At 41.3% G+C, this 20,000-nt stretch overlaps 1 protein-coding gene across 3 annotated transcripts in view; it reads left to right on the top strand.

Annotated features, from left to right (window-relative positions):
• The window catches only part of chst11 (carbohydrate (chondroitin 4) sulfotransferase 11), a 100,919-nt gene that overhangs the window by 15,442 nt on the left and 65,477 nt on the right, over nt 1-20,000 (top strand). The gene's annotated exons all lie outside the window — the stretch shown is intronic.

Here is a 20,000-nt window from a genome sequence, read left to right as displayed (position 1 = left end):
TGGCCGGTTTGGCCGGTGCGGCGGTGGACGCTGCCACCGGCCTGCTGCAGACTTCACAGTGTGGCACGGCAGCAGAGAGCATGCTCAGCTGGAGCCTCAAAGACTCCTCTCATGTCCCTCCAACCGGGTCAGGGCGGACACGTTGTCAGACCCGGCCAAACAAAACTCTCCTCATCACTGACTGGCACACACACACACACACACACACATTTGTCATTACATACCTTGAGGATGCAGCTTTAGTCTGGTTGGATGAGGTTTGCTCATTTTATTGTGCAGGGACGTGTTGGATTATATGGGTCAGTGTCAGTGAATGGAGAAAGAATGGAGAGGATTCATCCTCTGGGGAGCACGAAAGGGTAATTTCCTTATTATATTATTATATAATAATTATATAATATATAATAATAAATAAATGGAGATTTGGGCCTGTAATGCTGGTGAAGGTGAGAGTTTGACCTGATGAGGATCAAAATCATGAAGAATCAACCCTCTGAACCCTGAGCGTACCCAGTGTGGTTCAATCCAGTCCAGTCTCAGAGGCTGTGATGGTTTGGTTCTTAGTTAGTGTTTGAAAGAGGAATTGACCTCTGGGCATCAGAAAGTAATAAAAGCTTCAGGACAGGCGTTTAGTCTGAAGTCATGTCACACAGCAGTATTACGCTATCTTGGCTCAACTGTTGAGTGTCTATTCAAACTTCTTCTGATTAGTGTTGATTTCCTGTGGACTGAGCAGAATTTCTATCAGTGACCTCACCCTGTAATAAGGTCAAAGGTTTTGAAAAGTTGACTAAATAACTGTGAAATTGAAATGAAGGCAGAAAAAGTTAAAGTTAAAGAAAACCCTCTTGTGTTGTTCATGACTGCGTTGAGTCCTTTTGAATATAATCATGTCAGTCAGTCGAAGTGAGGTGGACTCATTTGTGCTACCAACTTATCAAACCAGAACGACGAGTCGGTAACAGAAGAAGATATGAGTTTGGTCACATGGTGACCGGTATCCGGTATCGACCCGTATACAACAGCTGATTCCACTTACATCAATATTAATACCACATTGCAGGGAAGGTTAATTCTCTAGACCAGTGATTCTCAACATGTTGGGGATCGCGACCTCCTGCCTCCTGACTGCAGTGACCCGCTTCACTTCAGAGCCCTGTTGTCTCTACTGTTTACACAGTCGCTTACGTACAGAGCTCCGCGTGCATTCACACACAGGACACAGGAAGATTGACCCTCTGCTGCAGACACACACTTCTCTGCTCCGTTTAGCTCAGTGGTGACTGTCACACTTGACAGACACCAGACATACACAAACCTTGTGTACTGACCCCCGTGGCTCTTGTTGGAGGCCAAGTCTGTCGAAAACCGCCGACACCTTACGTTTTCCAGTCGAACTCGATGGTGTAACGTATGTTGACACCTTCACGTGTCTCTTCTTGAGCTGGGAGAGCTCCATATTGTGGGAGATTTAATGGAAAAATTATTCTCAAAAAATATTCATGAATTTCTTTCTTTCTTTATTTTGAATACCATCTCGCGACCGCTGAAAATAATCTCATGAGGGGGTCGTGGTTCTCCTGAACCCCCCGATTGAGAACGACTCCTCTAGACCAGTGTTGGAAAAGAGTTGGACAGATGGACAGAACCAATCTTCCGTCCTTTAGTTGCAGAGTAAAAATGAAGCCAAATTGAACTAAATTGGAGTCATAGTCATTCTGTGTGATGAAAAAATGATTCTTCCATTTTCCACACACATTTTCCCACAAGGCCATTCCTCTCTCTCTATGCCTCTCTCTCTCATGCTCCCTCTCTCTCTCTCTCTCGATTACACACGCATTCGCAATCCCGCCTCGTCTTCAAACCGCTGTGATTGTAGCGCTGTGGTGTGGTGTCTGGTCGGGTCACGCCAGGACACGCCATGTCTGAACAGGACTGAGGGGAAAAAGGAAAAGAGGGATCAGGGGGAGTGGAACAGAGGAAGAGGAGGAGGGCTGAGGAAGTTATGACAGCAGTGGAGAGAGGAGGTGATATTGGAGGGCATCCAGTCCACAAGACACAAAGATCAGATAATGAGAAAAATATAGATTAAATCTCAGCAGACATGTTATTTTTCCCATCCATCCCCTTCTTGTGAATGCAATATCTCAGTAACACGTTGAGGGAATTTCTTCAAATTTGGTAAAAACATTCACTTGGACTCAAGGATGAACTGTTTAGATTTTGGTGGGTAAAGGTCAAAGGTAAAGGCCAGTGTGACCTGCCAATAGTGATAGACTGGTAACTGGTAGAATCATGTTTTGAATGGACTATCCCTTTGGTAATACCATGATATAATACTGTTATTGTAAGAAACTTAGATCAATTTTAGGTCATAAGCGTAGACCGTAAATAAAGCTGGACGTAGTCTTCGTGACATCACCCACAGGTTTCAGAAGAGAGGTTTTAAAGCTCAGAGTGAGCTGCTCCATGGCTGCCACCTTGGCTGTGTCTGACTCCGCCCCTAACTCCCAGCTAATCCAAAAAATGGACAAAGAGGAGGAGTGTGTGTGGTAGTTGTGCAGTTGTGGTAACTTGCAGCTGGACTGGTTGTAGTTTCTTTGTTAGGACTGACTGTAATGAAGCTTCTATAAATGAAGAAACTTACGGATCCAGGTTGTCACCAGCTCTCGCTGTCTCTGAGATGACTGGCAGCTTCTGTCTCCTGCCCCTGCTGTTGTTAGTGCTCACATTTCTCAACATCAGGGCCATGTTTTCCCTAAGCTCCATTACTTCCTGTCAGGAACAAGATGTTGACATTGTCTCTCTCTCTCGCAGTGCTCAGTTTGCTTTCTTTCTGACTTCACTGCAGGAAGATAAACATGGTGGAAATGTTTTCCCGTCAGCTTCCACACCCTCTACCAGTAAGTGAAGAAACTCTATTAGCCAGTTTAGCTATAGGAACTATATTAGAGCTGCTCTCTCGCAATCAAATAAATGTTAGTCGATGAGAAGAGTCTTAGTCCAGCGGTCCCCAACCTTTTTTGTACCGTGGACCAGTTTCAGAAAGACAAATTTCTATATATTCTATTTTAAAATATAATTTCTGTGTGGCCCAGTAGCGAATATGCCGTGGCCCGGTACTGGTCCATGGCCCGGTGGTTGGGGACCACTGTCTTAGTCGACCAAGTTTAGGTTGGTTGGTTGGTCACAGGAAAAGAGAAGAAATCAAGCTCCACAGGAAGTGGCGACTCTCAGTCAGTCAGTCAGTCAGTCAGTCACAGACAGACATTGTTCACACAGCTGGTCTGTGGTATTAGCAACGTAACTGAGGGTCTTTGGTTCAACTAAGTGGACATATTTAGTAATAAAAAAATAAACAGGACGTAGAAAAGTTGAAAGATGAACAGCAGCAATGCATTACGGCAACTCTTATGAGACACACCACCTCAAATATGGAAACAGCCTGTAAACACAGCACAGCATTAAACACACTGGTATGTCAGGCAGAAAGAATCAAAGTGTGGGATCAGTTCAAGAAGCTAAAGGGCTAAACTAGAATAATCCACTTCTGTGTTGTGAAGCAGATTTGTCTGTTAAATGCTGACTGTAAAATGCAGTGCAGACAAGTTTCACTGTAATAACCTCTCTTCACAGTAATTATACTAAATAATGTCTCAAAATGAATGTATTTATGGCTTGTTGACGTGAAAAGGCGACACGTAGCACTCGTAAAAGACAAGGCAGAGCCGTTACCACGTCCAGACAGACATCATCATACCAGAGGGTTAATGACAGCTGTCTGTTACACTCATCTCTACTGTAGTCATCTTGCTCTTCTCTTCTTTTCTTTTCTCAAACCTCCCCCACTACCACAGGATTCATACAGTCAAAGACAATGTTCAGGCTTCTCTGTGGCTGTGGATCCAGTTGGCTGGACACTGGATAACACTTGTTCCTACTGCAGGTTGAGCAGGTGGGTCAAACAGGGCTGTCACCTTCGTGTAGCTCTGTCCAGCAGACTTAAAAGGCCACAAGAGTCCAGAGTGAAACAGCAGGGAAGCGGGTGATGGAGCAGCTGCTGTTCATCACAACCTTTCAGACGTCTCACACCGTCATCTTAAGCCAGTTCAAAGCTGTCGGGGAGGAAACCACTCATGGCACACTGGAGGAAAATAAAGCGTTTTTGTTTCACAGATGGTTTGAGTTTCTAGAGCGTTTGGTCTCGGGGTTTATAGATCTCCAAAAAGACAGAGTGTATGATGGGTTGTGTGGACCATGAGCTAGTGACTGGAGGCCTGATGACAGACTGGAAGACTTCAGCCTTATATGGACTGTGGGCAGAGCTCTGTGTACACTGGGAGATGATGGATGACTGGTCTTGCTGTGACAGAGGCCAGTGGCTCTGCAGGTGATGAATGTGATTTCTGTTTATAAAGCTTTTTTTTTTCCTTACGAGCACATTTACAAATGCATCACTGCATATAGGCTGTGCTCTTTGAAGTGCTTTAGGTCAATAAAGCTTTATTTAACTATATCCTCTCTCCTCTAATCTCCTCTCTCCTCTTTCCTCTCCTTGTTTTCTCTCCTCTCCTTGTTTCCTCTCCTCTCCTTTCCTCTCCTCTGTGTAATCTGTCACCCCTGGCCTGTGAAGGCCCATCTGTCTCCTGCTAGTGTATATGTGGAGAATAGTGCTGTATATGGACCTGAAGGTTATCCGTCTGTGTGCTTCATGAATCACCAGCGATGGAGATTAGGAGATATTTATGAGGACTAGCTGGGCATCTGTTGCCTGCTGATAGAGGCAGGGGAGGAGGGAGGGAGCGTCGGGTGGAAAGAGGAACGAAGACTTGATGGAGAGAGATGGTGCTAAGCTTTTACACCTTCTTCCTACCACATCCACCCAACGCAAAAGTGTAGAGGAAGTGTGATTCTTGCTGCGAGCGAGTCTGGAGGAGCTCTGCAGGAGTCTGTTCTCACCTCGTGTGTTGGTGTGCGGGTTTGACTAAATCTAAACTGTAAGGAGATGAAGAGCTGATGGTTAATTGCTCATGGTTAAAGATGCAATATTTTTAATAATAGCAAAAAAATAATTTGCAGTTTTGCAATTTGTCTTGCTGCTGAGTCCATCCCTCATTTCACTGTGTTGCTGAGTGTTCACTGTACCTCAGTAAGTGAAAAATAAACTGCTGTCTAGCAACACTGTTTAGCATATAAGCATCACTTATACCTGCAACTTAAAGCACAATAATATAATTATATATTATAAAACATCATCAAAGAAAAAAAATTCTATATTGTGATATTTGGGCTGGACTGTATCAGATATAAATCTTTGATGCCTGAAAGGAACATGTCAGCTTTACAGAGACTAAGAGCAGCAGCTTTGCTCGCTGACCATTTTTCAGTTTATCCAATGGGATTTGAAAAGGTTTCATTATCATAAGCATGTATAATTTTCTCAACCCGTAGAGAACAGTGTGATCCTTTAACTAGGGTTTAAATATGAAAATTACCAAATTTGGAGTAAATGACTGAAGATGATAAAAACATTCAGCACTTTATATGTGCATGTATGTGTGTACTGTATATTATTCAATTACCTCAACTGCAGGCTTTTTTCAATTGTGTTACAGTAAAGACAAAGTATATTTTACTGTGTTTCATTAAGACATCTCCCTGTTTCCTGATGTGTTCCTGTTGTAAATTACTGTTGCAGTTGTTAATGACAACTAAACACTTGTAAACACCGGTTGTCTTATTAAACTCAGCATAATGTCCATTTCCAAGTTGAAGTTCCATCAGAACAACGGAGGCCATGAGACTCTGTTTGTAATACTATTCTCCCTCATTGCAGTCGGTTGCAGTTTTTTTTTTTTTTGTTCAATATTAAGCTAATGTCAATTAAAAAACAACATTTCCAGCATGTGTTTCAAATGAAAAGCCTTCCAGCAGCTCAAAGGAGATAATCCGTTGCAGATTTTAATGTGAAATCTTCAGGAATTATTGACTCTAATTAATAGTAAAAAAAAACAAAAACAAAGTAGAAGTGATTTAATGTAATTAAAGAGAAATTCTGATGTTTCAAACTGGGTTTTCTGATTATGGATCATGCTAACTCTGCATGTCTCGAGCCATGTATATAACAACCCCAGTGAAACCTCATCCTTTATTCGCTTACATAGCTATTATGTTCGACTCTCCATCACCTGAATAGCAGCTTTTATTTGAGCAGCTTTTTATTCTCCTTGCCCACCCCTACGTCTTCTCTCTCTGACTCTAAGTTGTGATGACTCGGACACGTGTTTTGTGTCTCGTGCCATCCTGAATCGATTTCCCCCCACACATCCTCCTGCCAAGTCGTGGCCGTGCTCAGCTGCAGATCTGACTGACAGACAACACAGACGCCTAAGACGCTGCTTTGTATCCCTGCTCTGTGTCTCTCAGGGTCCACTGTGTCACTGATTCATGCTCAGTCACTTACTCTCTCTCTCTCTCTCTCTCACACACACACACACACAGACACTAACATATGGACAGACAGGGCAGTAATTTCCCCTCCTGTCTATTTTAAGAGGGTTTCAGTCCTCGAAAAAAACACACACAGTATAATTTAGCGGTGCATAACAGCAGTGTTGCAAGAGCAGGCAGCATTAAAGGTACCTCAGTGCACTGAGGGAGAAGGCCAGACGGACAAACATAGTGGGACAACACGTCCACATGACTCAGTACCTCTGTCCTTCACTTATGTCTCGTTCAGGCTAATGCTATGTTCTCGCAAATGAGCTCTTTGCATTTCCTGTTGATCGCTCCGTAAAGAATAAAAAATAAGCAGTTCCACTAAAACAGCTGTAACGGCTCAGCGTTCGCGTGGAGACAGGTTTTGGCCGCCATGCGGTCACTGGTCAAACGAATGGCTCGACTCCACAGCATGTCCGATAATCTGTCTTCCTGTTTCTGCGTGAGCATCGGCCGGAGACAAAAAGATTAAACAAAAGTTGTGTGTTTGTCTCTTTGTGTGGAAGTGTGGGGCTAAGGAGGCGACACAGAAGCAGAAGTGAGAGTAGCAGTGTGTTTGGTTCAGTGCTCATTAACCACTGGATCTTTAAATGCATGGAGTGTGACGTTATCAGTCTGAAAACAGACACACATTCAAGAAAGTACGACTGTAGTATTGTGAAGTTATTATCTATTTTAAGCTTTTTAATAATACAATATTTGATTATTGATTGTTTGAGGTCTACTTCTTGCCACAAGTTAGATTAAGAAGCTGATACCACTTTCATGTCTGACCAACACTTCAAATAAAACAGAGGAGAAGAGGAAAAATATGGAGATGTAATGAATTCATCAGGGTCCATCCAGTCCAGGTGCCTCATGATGAGTGTTGTGAAAGTGTTAGTGGATCTAAAGTGTCTGTGTCTTCCCTGCTGAATCTTTTATTGTTGTTATGAGTGATTTCTCTTTATTGTGTTGAAGTAAATTTGATACAAATTTTTTTATTAGAGTTTTTAAATCTCAGCTGTTGCAGGAGAAATTCAATTCTTTTCATCAGTTTATTATTTAGTTGAAATGTGACAGTTTGTAATTCAGTCCAGGTTCTGTGGTGGTTGTTTGCATAGTTTATGTTTTTATTTTGTAGTATTTACCGTTGCTTTTTCTCATGAGAGGAGTATGATATAATTTCCCCCTCCAATTAACACCGTAACTGTTTCCCATAGTAGTCTTTGAGAAGTATCTGTAGAGTTGTTCAAAGGATTAGGCTGTCAGGGTCTTTATAGTGAAGTATTTAAGTGCCATGTGGGGTGAGAGGTAATAGATGATTCCATCCTCAGGGTGAGTACTAACTATGATTGGCTTGATTTTAGTGTGGAGGATTTTTAGAGTGATAGAACTGCTGGAGAAGGAGAAGTCAAAATGATGCGTGAAAATGACTGATATGGTGGAGTAAAGCAGGAATATTCTCCTGCAGAGAATTCATTTTTAAACCTCCAGCTGTCATCAAGTCCAAAGTCGTCCACATTGTCTGTCATTACAGTGGAGGGCTGAGAAACTCTTGAGTTACCTTGTTGCAATGATCTGTCTATTGATGTGTTGAGTATAGTGTTGACGTCCCCTCTGATTATAGTTATTGAGTTGGAGGTGTGGTGGGTTATTTTGTCAGAAAGCTGTGATAGAATGAATCAGGTCTGATGGTATAAGGTTTGTTGTTGATTGAGACACTGAGTATATCATATCTTCCTTTAATGAATCAGGATGGAGAAAGCTCTTTGTTTGTTGTAGGTAGCTGACTAGATTGTTTGTTAGATTCGTTGTTCTCAATTATTCAGGTGAGTTTCATATAATAGGCCTATGTCTGCTTTCAGTCTGTCATTGATTGATTGATTGATTGATTGATTGATTGATTTTATGTGTGAATAATTTAAAATGTGAAGAGTTTCAAAATAAATATTCCGTATATACAATGTGATAAACAGTCAAAATAATCCATCAGTAATATTTAATTTACCATAGGACCCATAGGAGTATCTCTTGAAATTTGTGCCCCTGAGGCAGCAGGCGTATTGGGCCTTGGTTGTCATGGTTACAATAACTTCACCAACAGCGGCCTACCTACCTTTGTTGCCATGCTTACTATAATAACGGTCATGGTTTGGTTAGGTTTAGGAAAAGATCGTGATTTGGGTTAAAATAAGTACTTCCTGAACATTAGACAATCTTTGTTGTCATGGTTACATTAAAAAAGAGCTAGTTTCACATGGGAATTGAACACTGCTCTCATTAAATTCATCCATCCACCACAACCTCCTCCTGACGTGGACTTTATCTCACTTTATACTTCATCACTGCACTTTTCCCTTTGCTCCTGTCATAATTACTGCAACCAATAGATGTTGCCTAGCAACAAAATGTAGCTATGGGTCATGAGCTATGGGTCAAAACTTGCAGCACAGACGACCTACGGACTCGTTTTTTTACAGAAGGACAATCTTAAATGTTCAGATCACTTAAGTCTACAGTGCAAAATGTATCAGAATAAGCATAAGCATGAAAAATAACTATTATTAAACAATTTTAAAAGAATTTCTTTAAGTAATAATCATCTTCTTTTGTAAGTTGCTAAATACAAAGTGATTTTATTCATATCTGCAGTATGACAGATTCTTTGCTATCATCTTATCCACAGTATGGATAAGTCATTAAATATTTAAATCTTTTGATGAGACTTATGAGATTTAATATTTTAACACAGACCTTGTGCATTTTTGAAACAAATCACCATTGGATAAGTAAGCAGTTGTACTTTGCAAATACACTTGTATATGTTTATTGTGCTTTAAACACATACATGAGTTTTGAGTTTTCAAATTTACAGAGAAGAAGAACCCAGACTTCTTCTCCTCTACGGCTGCCTGTATCCAGCCCTGTTGATATTCCAGCATCATATTCATTTGATCATTGACAGCAGATTTAGAGCAGTGTATATTCACTTTTGGGATGTTGTGTCATTTTTTTGTAACATCAGGTTGATTTTTTTTTTTTTCTCTCTCAGAGACCTCACGGCCAAAACAAGCACGCATCAAAACAGCCACCTATGTACAACCCCCACACTGGCACACATCCCGCAACACTTACTGCCACTCTTCTAGTTCCTGCCTCATTGCCCCTGAAAAAACAAATGGGTAATTTTATACTTCCTGTCTCCAATAGAAGCTCAGCTTGCCTCCCCTCACCTCCTGCTGTCTCTCTGTACAGTGGATGAGGAGAGACAACTTGTTGAGGTTGAGAAATATAAAGATCACCTAATTACAAAGATGATGAGCCATGGCTCTGCAGACTGGCTCCTCAGGTCACAAATCAAGTTTAAGTGGTGTGTGTCCATGTCTGCACATTGTTTTTCCTGGTTCTGTTGGCGAGTCACAGGGCAACGCTTCCTATTGGTGTTTGGGGCGGGACTTGATGTGTGTCACATGTGTTTTCAGCTTCAGCCTTTCCCTCCATTGCAGATGTTAAGGAGCTCATTAGTGAAACTGCTGATTCTGTATTCTCTCCACTAGTAATGTATTCAGCCTCGCTTCCATGTGATACCCAGCTGATGCTGGTTTGCACCAGTGCCTGTGGTCACTAGAACTGCTGCTGACACCCTTATTGTGTTTGCACCTGGGCGTTTTACTTGCGTTTGCGTCTGTGACCTTCACTGTTACTGAACTCAACTTCTGCACTCTCCGAAAAAAACTGCAGATGACCTAATAAAGGCAACAGCAGCTCTCCAGTGGTGGGAGAGTGTGTGTGGGCTTAAAGGAAACTGCGATAGATGAAAGGTAACAAGTTCATTTCATTTGGAGGCGTAATGAGGAATTGATTCCCCTAAATGTAAGCGGAGATGGAAGCAAAGTGGCAGCTCGCTCCAAAGGAACTAATGAAGAAGAAAATGACAACATGCACTCCTGCATGCAATCGAGAAAACCTCACGATAAACAACCACACACATACAGACACACACACACACACACACACACACACACACACACACAACTGAGTGTATCAACCAGCTCTTTTTTATCTGTCTGGAAAACAATTTAAAGGTAATGAGGAAGACTGGAAATAAATGATGTGACTCATCTTGTTATCTTTAGAATGTACTGTTCTCATTGTTGTAGTGTGTGGACACACTGATGCAGCCTTACACACACTTATTCATTTCTTTATTTGTTATGACTGCTGTACCTTTTGGGGCTAGGGTTAGGGCAGGGTAACTCACGATGAGTGAAGGATGAACTGATGTTCTTGTACTGTGAGGTGATGATTGAAGAGAGGCGTGGAGTAGAACCAGGAGCCAGGTGAGGTAAGCCACGCCCACAACACACACACAAACAGGGGAGGAGGAGCTGAAACATTTATTATTATTATTTTATTTTTGTTAGCCATGCACACACACATACTGAAAAGCAGCTTTACACACACCCCATCTAAAGACATACACATTAGACATACGTAATAGACATTAAGCCTTTTTTCAACCATACGTATACTCACACACACACATTCATTTCTAGAGTGTGTGTTTGCGCCAGCAAGTCCTCCAACATAAAACAACATGTAGACGTTCATCCCTCAACCCCTGACCATTGCCTGAATTAGCACCCCTACAGCAGCAGGAGATATTCCACAGATAATTTACTGTTTATCTGTGGAATAATAAAAATCACTGTTGATAAAGTTTGGTTGGGCTTAGGTACAAAAACATCTTGATCAGGTTTAAGGAAAGATCAGTTTGGGTAAAATAAGTATTTAGCTAAGGTTAGATGACCTTCATCATTATGGTTAAATAAAAAAAAGATGTTGTTAAGGTTACAGAACGTATAGGTAAGTTGTGACTCGTTTTAAAGCTGTAACCACTTTTCCTACAGTATTATTCAACTATAACTGATCACATGATCAAATGTTAGACTGACTATGAACAGTTTCACCATACATGATGACGCAGCATCAGACAAACTTCCAGTTCTTCCAGAGAAGCTGCAGCTGTAGCTAAGCTAACAGGCTACACCATGAAAACATAGCTAAGCTAACAGGCAAGGCTATGAAAATGCAGCTACGGTTTCATTTCCAGCAGTTATTCAAGTTTAACAGACTGGATTCTTAATGATTCTTTGCATCACAAATAAGAAATGTCAGATTGATGGTGAGTGGGAAGGTGTTTGGTTTGATTTGAATTGAATTCACTGTGCAGCTCAAAGGCTAACAGCAGCTAACGGCAGCTAACGGCAGCTAACGGCAGCTTCTAAGGTTTTTAAGGCGTGTTAGAACTTTGACCATCTGTTTTTATTGGCTCTCTTGCACTTTAGAGACGATTGGATCTTCAACCACTTACAAAAATGTGTATGAATTTCAACCAGGTTATGCAAAATATGAATATTCAGCTTCCTCACTCATGATTCCTACAGTCACTAGAGGGTGCTGTCATTCGCTGAAATGACTGATGCTGCCTCATGACTGTTGAATATCGCTCAACAATGAACGATGACAATGACCTGCGGGGTTGTTTTTTTTATCGGAGGGCGGTGTCATTAGTTCTAAGCATGCTCAGAGCAGCAGACAGCAGCAGTATTTCAGTGCACGGACACACACACACACACACACACTTCCCTTCTGCTCCCTGCTGATTAAGGCTTTTATAATAACAGGCCTCTGACTGCCCAACTTGTTCGCACTTCAAAGGCAGCTGTCCGGGATTGGAGGAAGAGAGTAATCGTGGTGTTACGCCAGGGTTGTCCTATCATTTCTCTCCCATTATTTCCTGCTTTTTCCTGAGCCTAATTAGTAGTAAAGTATATTTATGTATGAACCATCTCTGATAGAAACTCATAAACCAAAAACAAAAACAACAGTTTTGAAGGTTTGTGCTCATACAGTATACAGTTATACAGCGACATAAATTCTGAATCCTCTCCATTGTTCATGATGCAGCAGCAGGGAGAGACTATTTCAAAGATGAACACTTGGTTTTATTGTTAAATTAAGAGCTTGTTTCATGGCTCTTTTGGTCTCTGTGTCCATCTGTTGCAATTCCTCGTGCGTAAATTCTCTTCTATCTCAGTGTTTCCCAGATAAGGCAATTTATTCCTCATATGCATTGTCAGAGATTTTTGTCTTTAGTTTATGTTTATGAATTTTCCTGAACTGTATGAATTGCTTTAATCCTGCAACTTTTATATTTATATTTACAACACAAAAAAATGTAAACATTAAGATAGAATATAAACTAAGAGCTTTAACAGACAGAAATCCCAAGAAGGGCTTTAGTTTGTCAGATACACCAATCTGAGGCAGGAGAAAAAATGACCATGATTCTTCATCATTTTGAATGATATTATCGAACATCAAGCCCAGGTGGGGTTGACCAGCAGTATATATTATATTGGTTTAGCAGAATTCAGTCACCCAACCGAACTACCCTGTAATAGGAGGATCATCTTATTGTTTATATATGTAGCTAGCAATGCTAGCTAGCTAAATACAAGTGATTTAAAGTGCATGTAAAGAAACAAAGTGGTGGATCAACTGATTATATAACTCACCTGTTTACATCTCATTAAAGTCATGTACAATTGGGGGCATGGCCACCTTGAGTGACAGGTGGGTGAACCTATGCTTGCCACAAACGGACAAGCTTAGCTCCACACACGCTCCAACTCTTTGTCCATTTTTGGATAAGCTGGGAGTTAGGGGCGGAGTCAGACACTGCCAAGATGGGGACGGTGGAGCAACTAACTGTGAGCTTCAAAACTGCTCTTCAGAAAGCTATGGGTGACATCAGAGGCTACTTCCATCTTTACGTTGTGGAAATCTTAAAAAAGAAAAAGACTCAAGTCTGTCTTTGTGGTTTCTACTCAACATAACATTTGCAAACGGACTCAGCACTTATACAGACATCAAAGGTTCCCACAAAGTGAGAGCCCCGAAATGAAATCCAGTCTCTTATACTATAGAACACAACAAGTATCAGTTGGTGATTTCAGGCTGCACAGCTGTAAATTCTCAGGAGTCAAAACCTGATATCCAGGGCAGGAATACAGATAAAGAACTACTCTTTAATCCACAGTCAAGGGCAGTTTGGCTCGAACTGAAGCAGCATATCAACTGCAAAGAGTTTAAAATGAGATCACATGAAGCACACACAGTATGTGTGCTTTCATGATGGGTTCATTTTTTCCCATTACAATAACAAGACAAGTTACAAATACAATTGCGCAAAAACGTACAGTGTATGTTGTGGTGTTGTGGACTGACTGTGCTTGTTTGAAATAAAATAACAGCAATTCAACAACAACCTTTCTACGGCTAACAGTTAGCTAACTTGAGGACGTTTACGAAGTGATAGCAATAGTCCAACATGATCTCACCATGAATGTTTGCAGCGTCAACTAACGTAATAGATTGCGTCCGGAGAGACTACTCACACTAATCCTCTGTAATATGGGGGGATTGAACATTTTGGGGCATTTGGCTTTGGATGTTTTATGCTGAGCTGCTGGAAGATGGACTGGGAGCTTGGGCAGGGAGTGTTTCCACATGGTCCTAGTTTCTCCAATTTCCCCTTATTTTAAAAACTATAATGTTAGATTTCTGACTGTAAAATGGTCAAAAAGTTGAAACAGTGCAGTGGTAGTATTGTCAGACAAACAGCGGCTCTTATGTTTCAGGTTATTTTATTTCATAACTCACTATGTCTGTATGAAATGTTGGTTTGTATGTGAAAGGGTCAGTTCACCCAAATTACAAAAATAAATAAATAAAGAGTACATCAACATTTAAAACCTCAGCACATGAAACTTCAGTACAAAGGAGTGAGAACTTTTGTACTTTGGAGGAACTGACCCTTTAAAGTTGGCAAAACTTAGTTTAGGTGGTTTTACCCTCCACTGCATTTCTTTTTATATCGGTACGGTATTTCTGTCTCAATGCACACAACACACACACATACACACACACACACACACACACACGCACACAAAGCCTTTCCCACATGTTGATCTTCAAGGCAGGACTGGTGTGTGATTAACTTCCGTGAAAAAATTTAGCGTGTTTTTACCCCAGGTCAAATCAAACCGGTCCGCCGGTAGAGCAGCCGACCGGTCGATCTCCATCAATGCCTTGTGTAGACATTTAGCAGCCGATTGGGAAGTACCCCTCCCCGAAGTGAGCCCGGCTGCTGCTGAGTGTTAGTGTAAAATCAATCCCATTTCTCTTCCTGTCAGCACGTCACCACATGGACTGTTTTCTCTGTGTGTTCGATTGGTGGATCCGGGCTGAAAAAGGCTCCTTCCTTCTCCATTTGACGCTTCAGCAGCATCAGTCACTACATGCTACAAAGCACAAATGGAGCTGACACAGACAGGTAGCTGCTGCTGCTGCTGCTGAGGCTGTGAAGTCATCTGAGCTGAAGGCTGGCTGCACTTGCAGTAAAGGGTTAGAGTTAGTAAAGCTGCAAAGGAAGCTTGTGTTGTCAGATCAAAATTATCAGCTGGGCTCAGTGTTTTCTAAATGTTTCGGGTGTAAATAGAAAATGAATAAAAACAAACTCCAATTATACCCAGTTACTGTAAAAACCAAAATGAAGAAATAACATCTCATAAGACTGAGTTGAGTTTCAATCCATTTTTAAATTGTACATTTTTTTTTACAATTTAATTGGTTTATTAGAGTTCTGCAGGAATGAGTCCTAAACCCAGTAACTACTTGCATTTTAGCACTTTCCATTTCCTCCCGCTGAAGTCTCTGATATTTTAACATTTTATTCTACAACATTAAATATGTCAGGAAATACTCCAGTCCTGATTCCTTTAAGCTTTTACATCTTGGTTGTTGTGGGGGACGAATGATGAAAATGTAACGTGAAAATCTACTCACCATCCCACCTTTACAGCCTCGCTGTTTTTATACAAGCTTTTACTAACTTTGGAAGAAGAAAAAGAGGTCAGAGCTCAATCACACTATAAGTTGAAGTTTAGTGGTGGTGACGTTGAAGTCATGTGACAGTGGTGTTGTTGGTTTATAGCTTAACATTAGTTTTTTTTACTTCTGCTGATTGTGTTTAGGCTTCAAACATCATAAAGTGGTGTTTATTAGTGAAGAGGATCCTGCTGAACCAAACCTGTCAGGATCATAAACTGTTGTTTATTTTTTTTTAATAATTCAAAACACAATGGAAAACTCTCATCAGTTTTTAGTGGAGAGAACCAGGGTGATGCTAACTTCAGGGTTAATCTACAATAATACATCATCCTGCAGAACTCTATACAAATTTTATCCTTTCTATGACAAATATACTCACAGTAATAAGTAATATGTTACAGCCATTATTATTTGCCCTGTCCACCTATTTCTTGATTTCATTAAATAATAATTTTTTTTAAATTCTAAATTATGCATTTGTGATGTACTGAATATCAGCACTCGGCCTCATACATATAGAATGACAGCCGTGCTGATATTTCGCACAACATCACAACCTTGAGTGTGATATTGCTATTATACATAAATCCTAAGAGCACCACATTAGTTAAATGAGCAACAGATTATGATTTGTTTGTTTATTTCATCATTTATTTGGCTACGACAACACAAATAGTTCCACAATTGGACTGGTACTGGAGTGTTGCTAAGCAACACATATAACATATTCGTGACCTGACGATTTCATATGAGTTCACCTGGAGGTGTGGTGAAGTATCCAGGCTTCTTTCCTTCATCCTCTTCTGACAACCAGACATCGTTTAATTCAAATGTTATTTCTGGAAATATTTTCATCAAGATACATAAGGACCATTAATGTGACGTTAATTAAGGGTTAATAGAACAGCTGTACCGCTGATACATGTTAAAAGTTGCTCATGGAATGTCTCTCGTCCAATCAAATTACTTGGTTGGAACTAACTGTTGTATAAAGTGTACTTTAAAGCTTGGCTTGCAAGTGATGCATTCAGGCACTGATGGGAAGTTCCATCATTGAAAACTGGAAGATTTAAGCTGAACTGTGTTGCATTCACAGTCTACATCAGAGGTCACTAATAGGTGGACTGCAGTTCAGATCTGGACGCAGATGCCATCCCATCCAGACCCGGACATGTGCCCTGAAAAATGATTGAGAATTATTACATTTTGACAGAGTGTTTGTAGATTAATTGGCACGACTTTTCTGGCACTGGTCACGTGTCACTACTCGGCCAATCACTGCGACTTGAATCAGTGAGTGAGTCAGATACACACACATGGTGAGAGACGATGTCGGAGAAAATAAGTATGGAAAGTGTGATAGATGAGGGAAAGAAAGAGGAGAGGAGGAGCTGTTCGGATGTTAAGATGTGTTGTGATTGTTTATTATAAAAATGACTGAGACTGTTGGTTCAACCATGAAGAAGAAACATGTAAAGTCAAGCTACACTTTTATTTCATTTTGTAAAATGAACCAAAACCCCTATTTTCCTTGAAATGATAAAAGAACATATAGTTATAATTATATTATTAAATAGTAACATATGATGTGTAATCGCTCCCGACCTCTTTCCCTTTGAATTGAATATCCCTGGTCTACACTGTCATTCAAAATCCACAAGAAACACACTGAGTTAAGACTGTTATTATCCTTTTCATGCACAATGTCCCCTTACTAACTTTTTCCAGACCAAATTTCAGCCAAACCTTATGATCTAATTCATCAGATGGAGCTGCTCATTTGTCACTGAAAGATGACCATGAGATGCGGCTGAAAGAAAAGGGTTGTGAAAAGATAGTAATTGGTTATAGTGGTAGTGTTAAAATGAACCTTGATCTTTGAGAGCTTATTCAGGAGCCTTAGATGTCTCTGTTTTTCCCTGTCGACACTGGAGATGATGATGTTGACGGGAAAACAAACTATTTACCGTGATGGACGACCTGTGACAAGCTAATTTCAAGTCTCTGCAAGTTAGTTTTCATCCTGTACTGACATTAAGTGAAGCTAATGGCTGCATGGCAGATGGGAAAAACACATTATTCAAATCATTACATCAACAACTATACTTTGGAAAAAAACATGACCTTTAATGTAAAAACCATGCAGCAGAAGAGTGTACTCCTGGTGCCACATTGGCTTCGTGCTGACGCTGTAATGTTTGTGCGCAGTGTGTGTTGCGGCCGCTGTGATCAGCTTCAGGCCACAGAGCAGACATAGATACCCCGTCCTCAGTAGTGAGTTTTAAATCAGCTCAGTCCACAGTGGAGGTTAGAGAACATGCTCTGCTATGCTCTCATGTTCTGCTTTCCTCTCCCTCTCTGTATAACCAGCCTTTGGGGTTTTATCTAAATTGATCTTCCTTCCTTCTGTCTTAAAATCTGTTTCAGCCCCTGTTTTCTCCCTGGATTGCCAAGGCCTAAGCTCTCTCTCTATATTTAGTCCCGGTGGAGGCCAGCTGTGGCACCGGAGGGGGGGGGGGCTGATCTGGCTCCGAGCGGCCCTCCCTGGGACTCGGCTCTCCCACAAAAACCTTTAATCGTATGGGCCGCACCCCAGAGAGCAGCTAGACAAATGTGATGCTGGCAAATGGTGGGGGGAAGAAAGAAAAGACTGCATATCAGAAAAGGGAGTAGTACACAGACGAGCTTGCAAAGTAGATTTGAAAGAACAAGTGTGTGAAGGAGGGGAAATAAAAAAGCCAATAAAAGCAGCTCATTAGCTTTGTGCAGAAATCTCATTTTCCGCCTGTGAATGGAACAAAGAGGAAAGAAAGAGGGAAACCTGGCACACACGCTTTACCACTCATTTATATCCCTGTGAAGACTTTAGAGGCCCCGTACAGTTGACTTCGTTTTCTTACTGCTGCAGATAATGATGCAGCTCCTGCTATTGTTTTGTTTGATTTAATGGAAAATGTATGTTTTTTTTTACCATCACTTACTATGGTACACAGCTAGTTTGGAAGAATGAATGTTAATTTAAGTAATTAGGAGCTACTGTGACTGCTTTAAACAACCACTCTTCCAACCTGAACAACCACACAGGTCATTTTTTTCAACCCTCTGATATGACCCATAGGAGTGTCTCCTGAAATATCGACCCTACGATGGGAGGCGTACCAGAGCTTAGTTGTCATGGTTACAACAATAAACGCAGAGACTGTACTGACAGCGATATTATAATTACGGTCATGGCTTGGTTAGGTTTAGGAAAAGATCATGATTGGGGTTAAAATAAGTACTTCCTCAACATTACACGGTCTTTGTTGTCATGGTTACAACATTTACTGCTGGTTTCACATAGACATCGAACACAACTCTCCTGTGTCACATTCATTCATCCACCACAACCTCCTCCTAACGTGGGCTTTGTCTCTCTTTATACTTCGTCACTGCACTTTTCCCTTTGCTCCTGTCATAATTACTACAACTAATACTGTAGATGTTGCCTAGCAACAAAATGTAGCTTGTCATGGTTACAGTAATAAACATGCAGACTGTACCGGCAGCGACATACCATATCATATCTTCATCGACATCAGGCCGTGATAAAGCAGGAGACACAATGTTTTCAGCTGTCAAACAGTAGTTTGCATAATCAAAAAACAGTAACCCACAGTGTGTGAATGTCTGTAGAATCATCAGGATGTGCATGAGAGTGGAGAGTGTGTGCAAGTGTTATAAATGCATGAAAACAAAGTAAAAGAAAAGAACAAAGACTTAAAGCGTCTTAATCCAGCAGCTGATGCCTGCAGGGGAGGTGAGAAGGAGGGAGGGACTGCTGGCATCAGCCAGAGCCTTAAAGACTGGGAACACCAGGCCCCTCCCTGCTCTCCCTGCCTCCCTGCCCCACCCACCAGGTATCTGGTGGGTGGGGCAGGGAGATACCAGATATCAGATATCTGATATTTAATATTCCGTTAGGGTCCCCCAGCCAATAAAAGAAAACTTTAGCACATGTCCTTGCTCTCAAGGATGTGAAAACTTTGACCATAAATATCTCAGAACCACTCAGCTGTCAGGAAGAACTATGACTCCGAAGAGGCAAACTGGCCAAGTGTAGACAGCGAGACATTATAGTGGAATCTGAAAGCAGAGCACTTTTCAGCCAATCAGGGTTTTGGTGTGAGTTCCTCCGATCACAGAGTAAGAGCAGTCAACAGTCCCACAGTAGGAATCCATCAGAGAGGAAGCAGCCACAAGATGAGTTCTGTTCTGGGTAAATAACTTTTGTTTCTCTAAAGTGGGCGACCTGTTTTTTTTTTAGTCTTTGCGACACGACCACGCCCCCCACCCACACGTCTCACCACAGCTGGATGGATCACATTTTTTGGGGCCAGATGTGTCAGTTTAAGGCTGCTGACTCCCAGAGTCGTCTCTAAATAGATGCTGACACACCCACACTCAGCCTTGTCTTCCTTCATCTCTAAATGTTGTTATATTGAGGGGTTCACATTCTCATGGCTCAAAAGTTGCGTTCTTTTTTGTGCCTACATCTGGCTTCAGGTCTCTTCTCTGTGGGT

This window comes from Seriola aureovittata, chromosome 22 (genome assembly GCF_021018895.1).
Source record: "Seriola aureovittata isolate HTS-2021-v1 ecotype China chromosome 22, ASM2101889v1, whole genome shotgun sequence".
NCBI classification, from domain to species: Eukaryota; Metazoa; Chordata; class Actinopteri; order Carangiformes; family Carangidae; genus Seriola; species Seriola aureovittata.
This window is presented reverse-complemented; position numbering and strand designations above follow the sequence as displayed.